Here is a 21566-nt window from a genome sequence, read left to right as displayed (position 1 = left end):
GAGCTGAGGGGACTTGCCGATGACTGATACCAGCGGTGTCAAGATCGGCCTCTGTGGAGGAGGCTCGTGAAGGACGCTACTGGGCAGTTTGAGGCAGTCGCCCTCCAACAACAACGGAGGGCGGAGGAGCGACGCTCACAGCAAGTTGGCACAGTAGGGGGCACAGGTGGTGCATCAGCCAGTCATCTCGTTCATCTCAGTCAGTCGACCCGTGGCACCTGGGTCTGCCCCGTGACCTCCTGCCAGCAGGCCTCAAGGTGCACATGGCCTGGCACAAGCGTCGTGGTGACGTCACCGCCACTTAGTGGCGAATGGCGGTTGTTGTTGTGTGTCTGCTCATGTGTGTGTGACACTGTGTGTGTACTCGTGTGTGTGTGCTCGTGTGTGCGTGTGTGCGTGTGTGTGTGTGCGTGTGTGCTCCTGTGTGTGTGCTCGTGCCTGTGTGTGTGTGCTCGTGCCTGTGTGTGTGTGTGCTCGTGTGTGTGTGCTCGTGTGTGTGTGCTCGTGTGTGCGTGTGTGCGTGTGTGTGTGCGTGTGTGCTCCTGTGTGTGTGTGTGCTCGTGCCTGTGTGTGTGTGCTCGTGCCTGTGTGTGTGCTCGTGTGGTGTGCTCGTGTGTGTGCTCGTGTGTGTGTGTGCTCGTGTGTGCTCGTGTGTGTGCGTGTGTGTGTGCTCGTGTGTGTGCTCGTGTGTGCTCGTGTGTGTGTGTGTGCTCGTGTGTGCTCGTGTGTGTGTGTGTGCGTGTGTGTGTGTGCTCGTGTGTGCTCGTGTGTGTGTGTATGTGCGTGTAGTGTGTGTGTGCTCGTGTGTGCTCGTGTGTGTGTGTGTGCACGTGTGTGCGCGTGTGCGTGTGTGTGTGAGTGCTCGTGTGTGTGCACCGTGTGTGCTCGTGTGTGCGTGTGTGAGCCGGCGCGTGATGTGTAACGAGGCGAGGTTAACCCCTTGCCACCCATCGAATCGCTTTGATAGCGGCGTCGTTGGTCGCGCGTGTCTCTAGGGACTAAATGAAGGGACCGTTAGAAAAGATAATTTCCGTTCGGGTGCAGGGCAACGTGGTCTTTTCTACATCGTCGCTGCGGGTGACTGATTAGCTCCGCCAAAATATATAAATATATATAAATATATAAGCGGCCCGGTAGAACCTGGGGGTAATTAAATTCCATTCCTGTGTCCGGGGCATTGTGGGTGAAATGGTTACCACGGCAACTGAGTGTCAACTGCCCCCCCCCCCCCCCATTTCCCTCTCAACCAAATGTGGGGGGTGGGGGATGAAATCAATGAGCGAGCACTTCCCAAAGAGACGGAGATAATGCACGCGAGGGGCGCGCGCGCGCGCACTCACGGAGCGCGCTCGGGCCAAATGAAACACAACGCGAACGCGCCCAGAACGAACCCGCGCAGCGCGTCAACACGGAGATTCAAACAGCGCGTTTCTGGAATACAGCAGCAGCAGCAGCATTAGCGTGCGCGTTTTACTCTACCACCCCATGTGTGTGTTAGTGTGCGTGCGTTCATGCGTGCGGGTGGGTAGGGGTTGTGTGTGTGTGTATTCGAGTGGGTGGGGGTAGTGGTGTTTGTGTGTGTTCGCGTGTGTGGGGAGCGGTAGCGCAGCGGTTCCTGGCGACACAGGTTCGATTCCCGCTCACGACCAACACCAGTGACGATTATCTGAAACGGTCCTGGGCCTCCCCTATGTCGATTCAGCTTAAAATGAGTACCTGGTGCGGTGTATAAACATCACCACGAGGAAGACAAAGAGGGCCGGGCGTGGTGCTGTCCACCCACCCCCTCGTGTGCCGTGCCGGCCTACATAGGTGCTCGCTAACAGCACTAAAGGTGATACGGAGGGTCTGTGTCTTTGTTCGTTGACAAAGGCGGCCAGGCGTGGTGCCCGCATGCCCACTCCATCGAGCGCTGGTGCAATATCCTGAATGTCTGCTCGCTAACAGCAGTTACCATCACAGTCTATGGAGGTTATACAGGGGATCTTAGCCCGTGGTCTATGCATGGAACATGAACACCCATGGGTCCTTGCTAACAACACTTGCCCCATCAGCCTGAAAAGGTTATACGGGGGGCATCTTTTTGTTGTGTGTGTTGGGCGTGTGTGTTGTTGTGTGTCCGTGTGAAGTCCCGTTCCTTGAAAAAGAAGGGGAGGTGAGGGGGAATAGAGAGAGAGAGGCATAGTTGGAGAGCGGGTGAGAAGGCGGGAGTAGAAGATGAATGGTTAGAGAGAGAGAGAGAGGTGAAGGGAAGGAGGACTTGATAGCGTGGGGGGGGGGGCATGCAGATTCAGGGGGGGCACGCCCTAATGTGAACGCAGCTTCTTGCACCAGTGATAACACATTGTAGTATCACGGTTGGGGTTACGGGGCTGGCGAGGGGGTAGGCAGGTAGGGAAGGCGAGAGGGAGAAGGAGGAGACGGGGGGGGGGGGGAGATAGATGGGTTTGGAGGGAGGGCAAGGAGCTGGGAGTAAACAATGGATTATATTTTATTAGAGGGAGGGAGGGGGGGGAGAAGGGAGACCGGAGAGAGACTGAGATGGGATTAGAGCAGAGTGGGGAGAAAGGCAGGATGAGAGTAAGAGATGGATTATTGGGAAGCAGAATTGGAGAGAGTGAGCGTTGGGAGTCACGCAGCGGAGGAGGGGGAGGGGAATCGGGGCAGGGAGAGCTGGCGGGGAGCACGGTGTGGGGAAGAAGCGGCCCCGGTTCACGCCACTGCCTCGTGCCTCGATGGGTTTTTATCTGCCTGCGACAACCCTGATGTCGTTACCGCTTTGCTATTTACAGTGTATTTTTTTTGTCACGTATTTTCGCCTCCTCCTACTCCTCCTACTGTCAGACTGTCGCCCTCCCCCACCCTCCTCAATTGCGGGCTCAACAGCGAGCGGTGCGTGGCGGTGGCGTGGGGGGAGCCGTGCGGCCCACCCGACCCCCTAAGGCGCTGTCCACCGCGGGGAGGGTGCTGAGTTCATCCCGCGCAAGGAGTTCGCAGAGGTAGCCGCTCCGAGCGATGCGCGTGGCAAGGTCTGGAAGCGTTTTGCTTCGAACCGCTGAGGTTCATGGCGCTCGCTAACAGCACTTGCCCTAAAAGTGTGTTCAGGCTATACGGGGGATCTTTGTCTTTGTTGGTTGACAAAGGCAGCAGGGCGCGGTGCTGAACACCCAGCCTTTCGAGCGCCTGTGATATCGCCGTTCGAGGTGCTCGCTAAAAGCACTTGTCATAACAGTCTATGGAGGCTATACAGAGGTTAACGGACAAGGGTAGGAACGAGCGTTAAAACGTGAGATGAATATTCGCTACTCTGAATGGTCGTGAGCGGGTTTTGAACTCGGGTCACCGAGTTTGTAGCGTAGTGCTCTAACCACTACACTAGCGACATCCCCAAACGTGGATACAATTGCACACACATGTGCCATCGCACACACACACACGTGCCATCGTGCACACACACACACGTGTCATCGTGCACACACACACGTGTCATCGTGCACACACACACACGTGTCATCGTGCACACACACACACGTGTCATCGTGCACACACACACACGTGTCATCGTGCACACACACACACACGTGTCATCGTGCACACACACACACGTGTAATCGTGTATACACACACACGTGCCATCGTGCACACACACACACACGTGTAATCGTGTATACACACACGTGTCATCGTGCACACACACACACGTGTAATCGTGTACACACACACACGTGTCATCGTGTACACACACACACGTGTCATCGTGCACACACACACGTGTAATCGTGTATACACACACACGTGTCATCGTGTACACACACACACGTGTCATCGTGCACACACACACGTGTCATCGTGCACACACACACACGTGTCATCGTGTACACACACACACGTGTCATAGTGCACACACACACACGTGTCATCGTGCACACACACACACGTGTCATAGTGCACACACACACACGTGTCATCGTACACAAACACGTGTCATCGTATACACACACACACACACGTGTCATCGTGCACACACACACACGCACGTACCATAGTGCACATACACGGGCGTGCATGCATACAGACACCTATGCGAGTGCACACTGACGATCACATGCAAATATGTTTTGCTTATGATGATAAAATTATTAAAAACAGAACTGAAATCAAATAAAAATCCCTTTGTAAGAGAAATCGAGAGAGAGAGAGAGAGGACACGAGGAAAACAAACACCCACCATACAAAGATAATACAGCAGTGAGTGCAAGCTCCACATTTTACGAAAAAATTGTTGAATCACAAACTTTGAAATATTTTTTGTCGTAGGGGCGACGTTTTTTGAGAGGACTAAAACCTTCATTATGAATATTATGATTTAATATTTCAGGTTAGCCTCTTACAACCCCTGTAACCTCCAGACGTTTTTACAATTTTAATTCAAAGCTAGAGCCAGTGATGAATTCATTATTATCGGATTTTATTTTTCATTCCGGTGCACACATACAATGACAAAGATGCCCCCCAATAGCACAGTCTGTTGGGGCAAGTGCTGTTAACGAGGATGGGCGGGTGACCAGCACCACACCAGGCCGCCGTTGTCTCCTAAGTTGCGATGTTCACACATCCCACCAGGTACTCAATTGAGTTGGACCTATGGGAGGCCTAGGACCGGTTCAGAAAATCGTCTCTGTTGTTGGTGGCCCTGAGCGGAAATCGAACTCGGGTCGCCGGACTCCTAGCGCAGCGCGCTAACCACTGCGCCACCACTGCTCGATCACCCACACAGAGACACACACACACGCAACCACATGTGCAGATTGATGGAGCACCGCATAGGTGAGAGTGGTGCCTGATAGATTCTTTGCACTGTCATTCCGAGTCTGCTGTCTAATTCTCGGCCTATTCATTGCAGAAAACGAGAGATAACCTTTTCAACCCGAAACCCCATTCCCCCCTTCCCCCTCGCCCCCCCCCCTTACCCCCCCCCCCCCCACACCCTTAGGTTTGAGATTTCATTTCGGGCCACACACACACAATTCCGTTGCAAACTCTAAAGAAAAAAATATAAAATAATTGGAGCAAGAGAAGGAGGTTTGGAGGGGATGAGTAGCAGAGGCAATACAAACTAGGGTTGGTGGGGTTGATGGGTTGACCGGAAAAAAATAAAACAATGGATAGGTGGGGTGGGGAGGGGTGGGGTGATGTGGGAAGGGGAGGGGTGGGGAGGAGTGGGGTGGGGTGATGTGGGAAGGGGAGGGGTGGGGAGGGGTGGGATGAGGTGGGGAAGGGGTGGTGGGGTGAGGTGGGGAGGGGTGGGTGGGAAGGGGTGGAGTCTCAAGGGGACCGCAGCTTTCATCAGGTGCACATTTGGCGCAACGCAGGGGGGGGGAGGCAAGAATAAAACGAATAAAATGAATGAATTGAGAGTCATAATAAAGAGGTGTGATGTGAAATAGTTTTGGTGGGGGAGGGGCGGAGGCGTTGTAGCCAGACTGGGGGGAGTAGGGGGAGGGGCGCGCGCGAAGGATAAAATAATTGAGGATCGTGTTCTGGTTGGCATTTTATTTTTGATCCGCTCTTCTGAAGATGCTTTTTAAAAGGCTGGAGGCAATAATGTAGACCAGATCGTGGCTTCTGTGAGCCTCCTCCCCTCCAACCACACACGCACCCCACAGCGCCCGGCTGCCGTGTCGTATGTCAAATTATTTACTTATCTGTTTATCATCCGTTCCGTTATTAATCCATTAATTATCGCCATAATGAATCTACGGATCATTCACTCGTTAATTAATCTCATCTCCCCCATATATATATATTTTTAGTTTTAATCTAAAATGTGCACCGGCGTCTTGATTTGAATTGACGGTGCGACACGACAACAGAGCACCGTCGTGACGCAATGTTCACTCCGTGCACAAACCGTGTGTCCCGGATACCCCACGCAGACTGGTGGGGCACGTGCTGTCAGCGAGCACCTATTGAGGCCGCCACGGCACACGAGCCGCCACGTGGTGTGGCCAGCACCACGACCGCCCGCTTTTATGCAACTCTGTTACCAAGGGCGAGTTGATTTCAGCCTGGAAATCCTCTCAACGGTGGCTTTGGCTGGGCCAACGAACAAAGACGGCCACTGCATCACGCGCTTTCAAATGCGCTTCTGTGGCGGTCTGGAACGCTCTGCCTCCCAATATTAGGAAGCCACTTGGGCAGTGCACTTTTAAAGCTCGATTGAACACTCCTTTCTTTAGAACTACGTTTTGTACTTAGATTGTTGTCCTTCCCCCCGCAATTAGCACGGTTGGCTACGTACGGTGCAAAGGAAGTTTAGCATACATACATACAGCATACATCGTAAAAGCGAAAAATACATCAGGTGCTTGGAATAATTTGCAATATCGGAGGTGCGGGGGGAGTATTGTGAACCGCGGGAGGTGGGGGGTCATGTCACATCGCCTAGTCGGGACTCGCACGTGGCAGGGAGTTGACAGCACGGAATGGCTGGAGGGGAAGGGAGTTTCAGGCGGTGGGAGCAGCAGGGGAGAATGAGCGACCGCCAACTGAGCAAACGTTCCCTGCGGGGGATTCGACAGAAGGCCTTGGTTGCTGGAGCGGAGAGTGCGTGGAGGGGAGTAGAGTGAGATGAGAGGGGTGGGGTAGGAGAGTGCGTGGAGGGGAGTAGAGTGAGATGAGAAGGGAGGGGTAGGAGAGTGCGTGGAGGGGAGTAGAGTGAGATGAGAGGGGAGGGGTAGGAGAGTGCGTGGAGGGGAGTAGAGTGAGATGAGAGGGGAGAGGTAGGAGAGTGCGTGGAGGGGAGGAAAGTGAGATGAGAGGGGAGAGGTAGGAGAGTGTGTGGAGGGGAATAGAGTGAGATGAGAGGGGAGGGGTAGGAGAGTGCGTGGAGGGGAGTAGAGTGAGATGAGAGGGGAGGGGTAGGAGAGTGCGTGGAGGGGAGTAGAGTGAGATGAGAGGGGAGGGGTAGGAGAGTGCGTGGAGGGGAAGAGAGTGAGATGATAGGGGAGAGGTATGAGAGTGCGTGGAGGGGAGGAAAGTGAGATGAGAGGGGAGAGGTAGGAGAGTGTGTGGAGGGGAATAGAGTGAGATGAGAGGAGAAAGGCAGGAGAGTGCGTGGAGGGGAGTAGAGTGAGATGAGAGGGGAGAGGTAGGAGAGTGTATGAGAGAGGTATGAATGAGAGTGCGTGGGGGGGGGGGCAGTCGAGGGCGATGAGAGGGGAGTCGGGGCTATGTATAACGTTATTTATAAATAAATGATTGTATTGAACGGGACCAGAGAGAGCCCCATTTAACTATTTGATGCAAAGCGGTGTTTCGCTTGTGAGCGACGCAATGCAGACTCACGCACAAGACTCACAGAGACTCACTTAGACTCACGCACTGAGACTCATACGGAGACTCACGCACTGAGACTCACGCACTGAGACTCACGCACCGAGACTCACGCACCGAGACTCACACACCGAGACTCACACACCGAGACTCACAGAGGCTCACGCTGAGACTCACGCACTGAGACTCACGCACTGAGACTCACGCACTGAGACTCACACTGAGACTCACACACTGAGACTCTAGCACTGAGACTCACGCACTGAGACTCACGCACCGAGACTCACGCACTGAGATTCACGCACTGAGACACGCCCTGAGACCCACGCACTGAGACTGACACTGAGACTCACACACTGAGACTCACGCACTGAGACTCACGCACTGAGACTCACGCACCGAGACTCACGCACCGAGACTCACGCACTGAGATTCACGCACTGAGACACGCCCTGAGACCCATGCACTGAGACTCACACTGAGACTCACACACTGAGACTCACGCACTGAGACTCACGCACCGAGACTCACGCACCGAGACTCACGCACCGAGACTCACGCACCGAGACTCAAGCACCGAGACTCACGCACCGAGACTCACACACCGAGATTAACGCACTGAGACACGCCCTGAGACCCACGCACTGAGACTCACGCACTGAGACTCACGCACTGAGACTCACGCACCGAGACTCACGCACCGAGACTCACGCACCGAGACTCACGCACCGAGACACGCCCTGAGACCCACGCACTGAGACTCACGCACTGAGACTCACGCACTGAGACTCACGCACCGAGACTCACGCACCGAGACTCACGCACCGAGACTCACGCACCGAGACTCACGCACCGAGACACGCCCTGAGACCCACGCACTGAGACTCACGCACTGAGACTCACGCACTGAGACTCACGCACCGAGACTCACGCACCGAGACTCACGCCCTGAGACTCACGCACTGAGACCCACGCACTGAGACTCACGCACCGAGACTCACGCACTGAGAGGCGGGGGAGGGGGGGGGTCGAGTCGAGGCCAGGCAGACGCCTCTCCTCAAACTCTTGGCACCTGGGCGCCGCTCCCCGTCTGGATCCACCGCGTTAAACGATTTAACTTTTACTTCGCCAGCCGCGCGTTAATCAAGAGCCGGTGCCTCCACTAATCTCCAATCTCACAGCGCAAACCCACATTGGGGAGGCGGAGTAGAGGAAGCGAGGGCGAGATAAGACAGGGGCGGCTCCATGGAGGAGCTGATCTCCATGATTGCCTGCATGCCCTAAATCATAATGATCATCATGTCCTGTGAATCATCCAGGAAAGCCACACTCAGTCGCAGGACCCGTGTTCAGGGGGGTCCTGCTGCTGCTGCTCCAGCAGTGGGTTATGTTTTATTGTAAAATGTGTACAACCAATCGATGAGTTGCGTTTATGATTATTGATTATTCACATGGGAGGAGGAAACCGGAGCAGCTGGAGAAGCCCACTCATTGCGCGCGAGGGGACAGCACTCCATCCCCGTACAGATGGAAACAGATGGCGATGAGTCCACTTGCTGCACCGCCTTCTCCTGGCGAGTCAGGGAACGGCCACCTCCTCCTCGACTCCCACGGGAGAGGAGATTCACAGTATCTGTGTGTGTGATCCACCTACCCTCGTTGTTGCCTCCACACAGACGGTGTTGGATTGCAGACAGCCGCGTGCAGAGTAGCCATCCCCGCCTACCCAGCGTGAACTTCGGCCTGGTCGTTGCGTTCGGCGAGCACCGCGGCGACCGGACGCTTAAATATTAAAACAAAAACAAAAATTCGTAATTCCACTCGTGGATTGGGATGGAATCAATGCGGCTGTGGTTTGCAACGCAGCTGCGTTGGCGGTATCGGTGATTAATCTGTCACTTCGCATCATTTGTCATTGGGAAACGCCCGTGGACTTTATATCTCATATACAATTCACGACACAACGCGTCTCTCTCTATCTTTATCTAAAACGTCTCCAGACGCCGTACGGACACGGCATTCATATATATATTTATATACAAAGAGAGCGAGAGAGGCAGGCAGTCGTAGGCAAAGGAAGAAAACAACAATACGGAGGGCTTGAGCCTGGATTTGAACAGGGCCAGGGAATTGACAGCACGGATGGCTGGTGAGTGGGGGGGGGGAGTTCAAGGCCAGCAAGGGAAAATGAGCGACCCACCCACGAAATGAAGGTTGACATCGCTATTGGTTGGAACTTGACACTGTTGTAATAGATCATTGTACGATACTTTAGTTCAATACGGTGTGTGTGTGTGTGTATACATACACACACACATTTGTATAAAGAAAAAAACACATCTACGGAGCGATGAATGATGTATGTTGAACTTGTTTCGCGCCGTACATTGCCAGCCGTGCTAATGAGAGGTGCGACTTGAGCACGATGCTCCCAGTGAGGCCTGGTGGAGGAGGTGACTCCTTCAGGTGAGACTCATCCTCTTGAGTTCACGCCTGGGTTAAAATAAATAACCCGAACACTTCTTTATTCATGGCAGTGGCAGTATGTAAAAAATTTAACTGTTATACATTTTAATATGCCTGTTGTTTCATTATGTATGTTATTAAACATATATATTCCCGCACCTCCGATTAGCACGGTTGGCTACGTACGGTGCGAAAGAAGTCAACCTGCATACATAATTGTAATTATTTATCTTGACTTTTAAGCGATGAATTCTTGGACCCGCATTGTATTTATTAGAAGTGCTGTCACGGATGTAATTCAGAGCTGGGAGATATTTTATTAAAATAGTGGAAAAATATGAAATAATGATATTTGTATCCTGCATTCACGTAATCATATTTTTTGGTTGTTATTTTTTTTATTAAAGCCCTTTGTCGATCCACTACTGGATGAAGGCCTCCCCACGTCATCTTAGCCAGCGAGGTTGTTTGACCATATTTCACCACACTGCTCAGTGTGGCTTGCTCCAAGTAGAGTGGACAGGAGCGGTTTAAATATCACTGCTTGCCATTGCCAGGAATCGAACTCAGGCCCGCAGGGTAAAATAACAGCCGGAGTGTGTCAACCACTGCCCCACCGCTCCACCGCCTTGCTCACAACACATTCATCCAACTGCGTATGAGCGCCTGTCATATTTACATTCACGTATGTTTGCGTAACGGTGATGCCACACTGTTAGGCCCTAGAAACTAAAAGCACTTCGGGGCGTGCACACGCACTACGGTGGACCAGGTAGGGCTGATTTCTTTAACCGAATCATTCACATCACCAAATCATGACTGAACGCCTCATGCCCCCCCCCCCCCTCCTCCCGCCTACCAATTTGTGACAATGCTTAGAATCGCAGAGGTGGCAAATTGTTCGAAAAAAGAAACCCACGATACGGCTAGACGAATTTAACGTCAATAAAGCAAGCACAATTGCATAACTCCCCCAAAAAACATTGTTGTAATAAAACAGCAATAGCGTGGATTTTTTTTTACGTGTTCATATGCGAGCGCACTGCTGCTTCGCTTCATGACAATTCGCTGCAGCAGATCGCATTAAATAGGGCATCTTAACACAATCACGGAACACAATGAAACAAAATATGCGCATATGTTACACGCGGATTGTCGGACGCCGTTACCATTTGTCAAAGGCGGGCTGATTTTTTCTCCCCCCCCCCCCCCCCCCCCCCTAATATTTATTCAAACACTGCTTGCAGTGTCGTCATGAAGGGCTTATCGATGCAAATGTAAACGTGAGTAGCCGTGCGAGTCCCCCTAACCCATCGCGCCCCCGCAGTCGCATCTCGGGATACAATTAGCGGCCGTCGCGGTGAGACGCTTGCATTGAAGCAAGCGATGGACTCGTGGTGGGGGTGGGCGAGGTTGGGTGGGGGGTTGGGTGGGGGGGTTATGGGGGGTTGGGTGAGGAGTTAGGGGGAGTTGGGTGGGGGGGTTGGGTGGGGGGTTGGGTGGGGGGTTGGGTGGGGGGGTTGAGGGGGAGGTTGGGTGGGTGGGTTGGGGGGGGGGTTGGGTGGTTGGGGTTGGGTGGGGGGGTCGGGTGGGCGGTCGGGTGGGGGGTTGGGTGGTTGGGGTTGGGTGGGGGGTCAGGTGGGGGTTTGGTGGGGGGTCGGGTGGGGGGTCGGGTGGGCAGAGTGCATCTCGCCGACTGGGGCGACCTTTCTCCCGTCGCGAGTTGTATCGCGAGGGGCCTTGCGGCGGGGATTCCACGTGGCGAGGGGGGCCCCTCGTACCTCGTGCGACCGCCGTTAGGAGAGGGGAGGGACCCTGCTGGTGGCTCTCCCCCTCCCCTCTCTCCCTCCCTCCCCAACTACGGCGTGGCATCAATGGCATCAAAGCAAACACATTCTTTTTTGGCCGTGAATTTTACGCGCTAGTTTGACACCGAGGTCAACGTGTGTTACGGGACATTTGATTTGATTTAAACGCTCGGAGGTGTTTCGTGCCCGTCCTTTTGATTGCTTTCATGTGGCGGGGTGGTTTCTGCTCGGCGTTTTGCGTCGATTGTCCGCGCTGCCTTATTAATTGTTGTTGTTGTCATTTTGGTGACCACCCATCCTTCGCGTCATATCCCTCACAGAGTACCACCCAGTGTCACCTGGCGGCCCAGGTCCCTCTTAGCAAATGAGACTCCTATCCTGATCGTTTTGTGTTCCCACCCGGTCGCGCGAAATGAACCAAAGGGAAGTTAAGTAAGGCACAATGCAGTTGTTCCCAATCTCACACGTTTATTTAACAGTCAATGAACCAGGTTTCCACTGCCAACCCGATTGCATTCCACGTCGTTATTACTTGCTTGATTGGTCCTGTATGTACGATGAGCTGAGGTGACCCCTGACCTCGCTATTGAGCTGTACACTCCCTCCACTGCGGAGGCACCGCCACGTGCCGTGCGTACAATGCGTGCAGCACAAACAGATTTGAGGCGCGTGAACCATTCACTCGCACTGGCGATTCCATGAGCCAGCGTGAGAGATTAAATCCCACGTTTCTCTGGCGGGGGAGATGGTATCCATAGGACAACCAACTGTTAATTTTCTCACAAAGTGGTACTCGTTTTGTCGATCCCCGAAAGATGATGGGCTGAGTCGACCCCCCCCCCCTGCCCTGAACGGGATGTGAACTCGCGACCTTCCGATTGCGTGCCGCTCGTTGGACCGCTGGGCCATCCGGCCGGATTGTTGTCTAATAATCCCAAAAATATTTGCATAAATATTCTATGATCGATTCTGACACGCACGATTTCATTCACGTATCGCGTGCCAAAAAAAATCGATTTTAATCTTTAAATACATTAAGTTACATGTCTACGGGGGTGGACCTACATATTACGTGAATACCGTATTCTCTGGATGAGAAGATGCTCCGGAAATTAAGACGAACAGCAAAAACGTGTTCCCGGTGTCAATCAAGTTCTGCAGATCTGGTTTCTCTCTCTCGCGCACACGCACGCGCACACCAACCGGGCTACAAGCCACATCCCAAGCTATTGCTTGATAATACAGGGGAAATGAGCGCGTCGTGTAACTCGTAGAACACGGTGGGTATATACATCTGAGTCAACATTCACTCGATTAAAGAGTGGACGACTGCGAGGTTAATCCATTGCTAAGCAAATTGGACATTATGGCACAGACAATTATTTAATGGCCTGCGTAATTAAAATTCTCCCTTGGCTAATTAGCTAGGCAAATTAAAGTCCTTCGTAGGCAGACACTTCCTTTGCTTAAATTGTAATCTTTATGTGTGCCTCATATACAGGAATTAAAATTAATATACTGCGTTATTTTATTGTTAAATAATTTAATACAATTGAAATTATGTGAGAATTCAAAGGACAAATTGCCCTCAATGCGCCCGACGTTTTCAGATCTCCGAAGCTAAGCAGGTTGTGAGCCTGTTTGGGAATAGGCATTGAGACTGCTTGGAAATACCAGGCGTTCTCGCTAGAAGTGTGATGTCTGAGGTTGCCAGGGGGGTTGTGGCACGGCAGTGGATTGCTGAATCCATTCGTGCAGAGTGCGACCGATATTGTTCTCCGTGGCAGAGCGGGCGAGAAGCTGCGTTCCCTCTCTATCGCCGTGTTGGACCAGCAGAGGTCACTGAGCCGTAGCTCTCTGACGTCCGCTTCCGTGGACCGTTCTCCTAACACGCAGGGAAGAGATGCACCGCCCTGCGAGAGATCCGAACCGAGTTCTCGTCTCGTTACGATGATGCCGAGGGCACAATCGGGGTGACATTTCGGGGGGGAAGGAGAGGATAGGGCTTGGGGGGGGGGGGTAAACACGAATTAAAATGACCGATGTGCGTGATGGGGGCATCTGCCACTTTGTACGGGAGCGGCGAGAAGGATACAGCGAGGGCTGCAGTGGCTTTGTTTGTTGTGTTCGGGGTGATGGCGAAGGGGTGGGGGGTCTGGCTTTCAGGGCAGAGAAAGAGAGAGAGGGACACAGGCTGCAGAAGAGGCTTCACCATCAGCTGCTTAACCAATTAAGCCCTCCCACTGGAGTCATATTTAACGGAGCGCAGCTGCCTCTTGTTTCATATCTGCCGCCGAGCTGCAGACGGACGTCTCAGAAATGCTGTTTGCGCGCGTTCCTAGCCGGGAGGGCAATTACCGCGAAATAATTGAAAGGTAAAAAAAAAAGGTCGCTTGAAGTCCTTGTGTTAATGATGATATTCGTATACATGAACACCACACTGCATGACTCTTGTGTGGAATTTTTAATTATTATTTTTGGGGGAGGGGGTGAGTTGGTGGGGGGGGCTAATATCACAATGTGTTTCACCGTCTTCGCCGTCGCTCCGTTAATGTTTCAGCTGCCCGCGTTTCGCGGCCAAACGTCGCGGGCTTTCTTGATCGCACGCAACGTAAATCGTCGATGACGCCCGCAACTCTTGTCTCGTCTTTATTCGTCATCATTTACCTCCCGGTCGCCTTCGATCGTTAATCTCCTAACGTCATCTCTCTCTATCTATCTATCTTTCTCTCTCTCTCGATGGTCGTTGAAATTCGCTTGGGAGATGCGGGGGCTGGTGCACGCAATGCGGCGAGACGTTGCCGCTAGGGGGCAGTACAGCAAGTAGGCTCGTGAGATCAGTTTGATTTGGATAGAAACGCGTTGCACACACACGTGTGAGTGGGTGTTTCTTTTTTCTCGAGACGCTTTCGATTTTTTTTACCTCCCGTGACTATGCAGCAAAATTATTCGTGGCCAAAATGTTTGTGGGGCTTTTGTTTTTGGGGGGTGGGGGGTGAAGCAGACTCTCTCTGCAAAATGAATTGACTCACTGAGGGATTACTGATAAAATATCATCATCAGCAGCAGCAGCAGCATCGCCACCATCTGTCAAATGTGTGATGTCCCGAATGGCTTTTACTTAATCGTAACATCATCGCCATGACCACCACCATCATCATTGTAATCATCAATCGTAATTTTGTTTTATTGTTATTGCAATCAGAGACGTGCCGCAGTTGTTTGCTCACTGCACTATAAATCTCGCCATCGTTTGGGAATAATAATAATATATAGAATCCGCCCTGGCCTGGACCCCCACCCCCGCCTCCAACTTCACCAACGCACACTGACCCCTTGACCTTCACGGCATGGGGAGGCCTAATTACAGCAATGGAATCGAAACAAACATTACGATCGCCGCCGCGGTCGCTGCCCACCGCTTGCATTGGCGTTGGCTGCTGACATTTGGGCGATGCCCGTTTCAAACCTTTATAAGCAGTTGTCTTTAGAATCTAACCCCCTTTACCTGAAGACGACCGCTCGTGTTGCGATCTAAACGTCAAACATTTTTTAAATTATTTTTTCTGTCTACGTGGCTTTACCGAAAGACCCAAAGAACATTATCATTTTAGATTAAACTTTTTACATAAATACTGTACAGGATGCTAAACATACACGCAGAGAATGTAATTATGAGCGTACTAAATAAACACGCGCCATCAGAGACAGACGCCATCAGAGACACCGCTTGAGCCGGGAGAGGAAATTGGGACGCCTGCTATTAGCGAGCACAACGCAGGAGGGAGTGGTGCGGCCTCGCCCGGCCGTCTTTGTCTCCCCAGTCGTGATGTTTACACATAGCACCCGGTACTCATTTAATGCTGAGTCGACCTATGGAAGCCCCCAGACCGGTTGAGGTGTTCACCACCGATGCTGGTGGCCATGGCTGGGATTCGCACTCGGCCGGATTCACAGTCGTCGACGTCGTCGTCATGATCATCATCAGACAATGCGCTGACACACAGAACCTGCCTCCCTCTGTACTGTTGGGGCGCTGTTGTTTGCCGGCTCTGTCCCTCATTAGTGGTGACCTCTGCCCCCCCCCCCTGCCCCCCCCCCCTCCCGCCCTCCCCCACGTGTGTGTGTGTTTGTGTTTACGCCCCCAGGTGTGAAATCGCCACGGGGACAGGGACAGCGCGTCCGCTTCGGCTAACGACTCCGGGACGGTACGCCGGCTGATGATGACTCGTGTGCACACTGATTTGCATGTCCCGACTTGGGTTGAAAGCGTTGATGCATCATCTCCGTCCGCTCGTCCGTCTGTAACTGGGGGAGGGGAGGCGATTGCTCTCGTAAAGACGATCCAATATTAACGACTGTTCAGTATAAAGTCGTCTTGCTATTCGGGACACTGCTACAATGGAGCAGCGACCTGATCGAGGTAAAGCAGACACATTGACGAGGCTGCATTCGTTGGCAGTGGCGCGTTAGCTGGCAACTATTCACGCGCCCAATTTATAAACTGGTCATCAGAAAGCATTTTCTTCAAATGTTGTTCTCATCAGGGCCCCACGAAGGCGTACAGCATCACGCACTCCATCTCTCTGCTGCTCTCTCTGTTCGTGTGCTGTGAAGAAACGTAACCTGATGCATGTATAGTCGCTGTCCTTTAAAGTCCACCGTGTTATTTCCGACTGTGTTCAATTTATCAAAAGGTTGCCAAACTATGTTTTGAAAGACAAAAGACCATCGCAAAAAAGGGGCAATTTGCTAATTTGCAAATGCATTTTGCCTCTGACAGCTACTTATTGGCTTCAATACTGCCAATTAAAAACTCCTGCGGAAAAAAACAAATCACGCGCGCACGTGACTTTTCACTACTTTGTATTTAAAATAAAAATGTGTCCTATATTTGAATGTAATTCGCCCCCGCTGTGACCACGTGTGCAAGGCATCGTGCCTGCGCTGATGTGGGTTCCCAAGTTAAACGCGCAATGACCGGCAAAAAAAACAACATCGTCACTGTCCGCAGGATGTCCATGATAAATCCGTAAGCAGTGTCGACCGATGATTTGAAATATATTGTATACCACCCACACCCTTCAATATCAGTGCACCCTTGCGAGTAGTCGCCACCACGCAATCGCTGCGTTAAACAGTTTCGCCCCCCGCTTTTCAGATCGACTCACGCTGGTGTTATACACGTCGTTGGGCCACTTTTGCCTCTTGAGCTATAAGCAGAATAAAAACACACACTTAAATTAATGTCATCGGAGCATGATTGTACCGTTGGTGCAATGCTGCGTGTGCTCAGAGAACCAATCGCGGATCCTACAGTCAAGTGTCAGCCAGTCTGTGTGTCCGCATGGCTCCAACCTGCCACGGCGCTGGCGGGACTTTGCTAGACAATTGCTGGACACAGAGCGAGGTCTCTGTGTGTGCGGCCATCCTCCACGGCCGGGGGTCTTCACGACAAGCCACACTGCGGACGCGGCGCCGTGCGAACAACGTCACGTCCGGGTGATTGCTGCCCACCGACGCAGCTCATTGGAGGGCTACGAAAGCGACCGCGTGGCTTTGGCGAATGCATTAAGAGACGAGTCCCGTGGAAGCAAATATCAAAGAACTACTTGTAAAATACCATCCCCATTCAAGAGACGTTTGTAAACAACATATCGGGGTGGGATGGTGGGAGGTACTTCACATTTCCTCATGCCTCGTTACGGAGGAAATATTCATGGCATGACGGCAACAACCGATATGTTTAATTTTCAGAGCTAGAAAACATTTTATTTTTTAAACCAAATGAAGTGAAACCCAAACTTAATGTGATTGTTTTGTGCAGTCAATCATGACCGGGCTGACACCATCAACTCGCTCCACTAGGGGACTCGGTTTAATCACTCGCGGCCAAAAAGCAGATCGTAGCCCAGGGTCGCAACGGTGCTGGCTCAGTGCGCCTGACCCCTGAGGCCACCTGGTCACTTCGCATTCGCGTGTGTGCGCGTGTGCGCGTGTGTGTTTGTCTTTGTGTTGTGGGGAGCGGTGGTGTAGCCGTTGGCGCTACGCTGCGCTACGAACCCGACGACCCGCATTCGATTCCCGCTCACGGCCAACACCAGTGACGATTATCTGAACCGGTCCTGGGCCTCCCCTAGGTCGATTCAGCCTGGTGCGGTGTGTAAACAAGGCGACCGGGCGTGGTGCTGACCACTCACCCTCTCGTGTGCCGTGCCAGCTTTCATCGGTGCTATTCGCTAGCAGCACTTGCCCCAACAGTCTGTTGCAGGTTATGCGGGGGATCTTTATCTTTGTGTGAGTGTGCACTTAAAGCCATTGCTTGCTACAGTGAGTCTGTTCTATGGAAATGGCTTATACGACGAATCTCAGCTGACAAATGGCCAAATTGGCACGGCATGCTGGGTGATTTGCCAGTTCCTCTCTGCCCAACATTGGCGGAAACTCAGTTTTACGCCAGAAAATGAATTAGGCTCAATATCTTCCCCTTGCATGTCTGTTCGGGGGGATTCATGGGGGAAATGTAAAACAAGTAAAAATGTGTAAAAATACTGACAATAATTTAACAATATCTGTGCCCCTGTTTTTACATAAACTCGCTCATGACAAGAAAGCAACGTGATTCTCGTTTGAGGGCGAATTCAACAATTTCGCGTGTGCGGCTAATTCCCACCGCATTTGTTGTTCTAATCGATCTTCAGCACCCGTCCGTTTGCAGGCACCGATGACCCATCGTGCCAGACTCTCGGCGTGGGTGGCACCACGATTCTCGAAGCTCGAGGGGAGGGAGAAGGATGGGGGCACTAAAAAGCGGAGAGACAGAGACAGGTTTGGGTGGGTGACATCAGAATTTTTACTTAGACTGGAGGAGGAATCCGATGAGTATCTGTGAAAAGATGTTCAGTATTGGCTGGTCAGCAAAACTGGGGGGGGGGGGGGGGGAGGGTGGCATGAAGGCTGTGAGAGTGGCAAGGGGTGTGGAAGCCGGCTGTGAGCGCTGCGAGCTTCCACGAGATGTCCGTACGCCAGCGGGTTCGGTCCACGGTGAGGTTTTGTCCACTCGTGGGCTTGAGTCTATGGAGTGAATCCGCCTGTGCCGAGCTTCGAGTGTCCACGCTTGCGTGCTCGCGCTCCTCACTGCAGTTGCCGCTTCGAATCTACGTTCATTTTGTGACGGTTCGCTAAGCAGCAAATTATACAAATTAAAGTCACAGAGAGCATGATGGCAACGAAAATCTAAACGTGAGACTGCTGGCACAAACATGTGGACGACCATCATCAAACATCTGATACGGCCCTTATGGATGTATTACAGAGACACTCAGACCCAGAGCTCAACCCCAGGTTCGACCACACACATTATGAGCCTGTTACTGCCGTAATTAAACTGACGCGGCCATTGTGAACATAAGGCAAAGACACCCAGAACCAAGAACCACACCAGCACTGCCTCCGCTTTCTTGGCCACAACCCGTACGAACACTTAGGAGGACCCAATATCCTCTCAAATCAGAACCTCTCTCAGGCGCATCGAACGATGTGGATTTGGACCCAGCCAGCCGCCCCATTCTCTCCCAACGCCAACAACAACAGCAGCAGCAGCATCAGCACAGGAGACGGAAGCAGAGCGAGGGGGGCGTGGGGGGTTGCTTTGTCTTGGCACGTTTTACTTTCTGGCCGCCGACGTCGATGGCATTTCTCACCCACCTCTAATGGTCGTAATTAGCGGAAGCCAAACGGAGGCCCTCTGGCGTTGGCCAGTCTTGTGACTCTTCACCTGGATCGCCGTCAACCTGTTTCTGCGTGGGTTTTTTTTTTCTACTGCAAAGGGCAAGAGAATGTATTCTTGTTCACGACTCTGACGAACAAACAAAACAGTTACGTTTTAAATTATGGGGTGCTTTCATCGTTGTCGTCGTCATCAGCAGCCATGGCTAATCCACTGCTGGACGAATGCCGCCGCAACCCGTTGCCATCGTGCACGGTCCTGCGTGAGCACTTGGGGCAAGTGCTGTTAGCGAGCACCTGTGAAGGCCGGGATGGGTTGGCCAGCACCGCACCCGACCGCCTTTGTCTCCCGAGTGGCGATGTTTACAACCCGCAACAGGGGAAGGCCCAGGACAGGTCCATATAATTTTCATTGGTGTTGGCCGTGAGAAGGGATCGAATCCGGGTCCAGCGATGTAACGATCCAATAACCACCTGCACACACACACACACGCACGCTGATTTAATCGCTCGATCTCCCCGATGGACGTGCTCCCAGGTGCGTTCCCTCTTTGGCTTGTGAAGCCTTCCCGATGTGGTGGTAACCAAACTTAACCACGATGGGGATACAGGACTGGGTCGGATATTACTCGCCACCTATAATTCACTATGAAATACGATTTTTGGTCCTAGGTAGTAAGTGTGGTTTTCTAATTGTTTATGCCTCTAAAGTATAGAAAATGGCTATTATGCCCCACAAACGTTGATTTTGTGACCAGGACTTTGTGTGAAGGAATGACACAAATGCACACGTTTTCTCATTGAAAATAAGTACATTTCAAAATATCTGTGTTTCATGTTTGCAGTGGCTTGGGATCAAACTCGGGTCTTTAGGTTCGTCGCTCAGGATGTTACCTAACCGACTATTTATGCTATTAGGTAAGGCTCACCGAGATTTTTTTCAGAAGCGACCTGGCCACAAATGATAGATCAACCAAGTGGCTTATCACGTGGAAATAAATATCAGCCAAATACTCGAGATGCGTGTTGATTCTTAATGTGGAGGGAAACCCAGAGGACCCGGAGAAAAATCCACGCCACAATGGGGAATATATTCAAACTCCAGGTATACAGCAAGCGTCATAGTCGGGTTCGAACCCACGACCTCCTGTATACCAGGCGAGGTCGTTAACATTTCATCACCGTGGCACCACTGCATAACGGCTGCACTCCACGTGCATAATATGCAGCCATATATTCATGTATATGTATAGATAATGTCGGCACTGCACATAATGTGAGTGTATTTGTACATAAGCATGTATATCTCAAGACAATTTCCGCTGAGCGGACGAAAAAATAAGTGGCACACCCGCGCGGTGCGGGTTCTGGGATACGTTCGCGTGTAACACACTGAGCCGTTACGCACAAAATCAATCTCTCCAAATCTACCGGATTTCTCATTTTGCGTTTGAGAAAATCACCACGGGGGGCGGAGGAGTTGGGGGGAGGGGGCAGGTGGGGGGGGGCGGGTTGATGGGGGGGGGACCAAATCAAATTTCGCAGGAATCCGTGCATGGTAGCTGCTGGGAAATTACAGCGCACATGTGGAAGCGTTTAATGCGGCGGTGGTGGTTTGTGCTGGGGCGCTCGCTCGCTCGCTCTCTCTCTCGATGTGACGCGGCTTGGTGTGGCGGCCGTGCCGTCGGGAACCCCGCAGAGTGGCTTAACGAGCCAATTTGTTTCAGTTGCGCGCCCCACAATTGCGCCGAGGGTTTAGGGGGCATCGTCGGCGAAAGGAAGCCGCGGGCGCGTCGAGGTGAGAGTCATTTATTCGGCGCTCGCGGACCGGCGTAAGGGTCATTCTGTTCATCTGGGAACGGATTCATCCGACCTTTATGACTCCCCGTCTCTGCCCGCGCATCTTCCCATTCAACCCCCTCCTCCCAACCCCACCCCACCCCAACGACAACATTGCTCGGCCGTCCCAGAGACGCCCTTACAAAGCAACGGATGTCCCAGAATGCATTGAGCGGCTTTGCTCACAATCTCGGTTGGAGGGCGTTGATTGGGCCACGCGTCTGGGTTTTTTTTTGCCTTGATCCGAGCGCTATGAACGCGGCCACCCGGCCTCGCATGCCGCTAGGGTTGAGCTTGCTCCCTTTTGAGGTGGCACGGGAACGAAATGATCAAGAACATATCGCACTGACGGAGGGCGGGAGATCTCCGTGTCACAGCGAAGTGCGTTGT

At 52.4% G+C, this 21566-nt stretch overlaps 1 protein-coding gene across 2 annotated transcripts in view; it reads left to right on the top strand.

Annotated features, from left to right (window-relative positions):
- Positions 1-21566, top strand: part of LOC144936573 (CUGBP Elav-like family member 1) — a 253380-nt gene that overhangs the window by 53860 nt on the left and 177954 nt on the right. For both annotated transcript variants that reach the window (XM_078863790.1, XM_078863791.1), the window contains exon 2: positions 15758-15817. The gene's annotated coding sequence lies outside the window, so the exon portion shown is untranslated. The remainder of the gene's footprint in view (positions 1-15757; positions 15818-21566) is intronic.

This window comes from Lampetra fluviatilis, chromosome 16 (genome assembly GCF_964198595.1).
Source record: "Lampetra fluviatilis chromosome 16, kcLamFluv1.1, whole genome shotgun sequence".
NCBI lineage: Eukaryota > Metazoa > Chordata > Hyperoartia > Petromyzontiformes > Petromyzontidae > Lampetra > Lampetra fluviatilis.
This window is presented reverse-complemented; position numbering and strand designations above follow the sequence as displayed.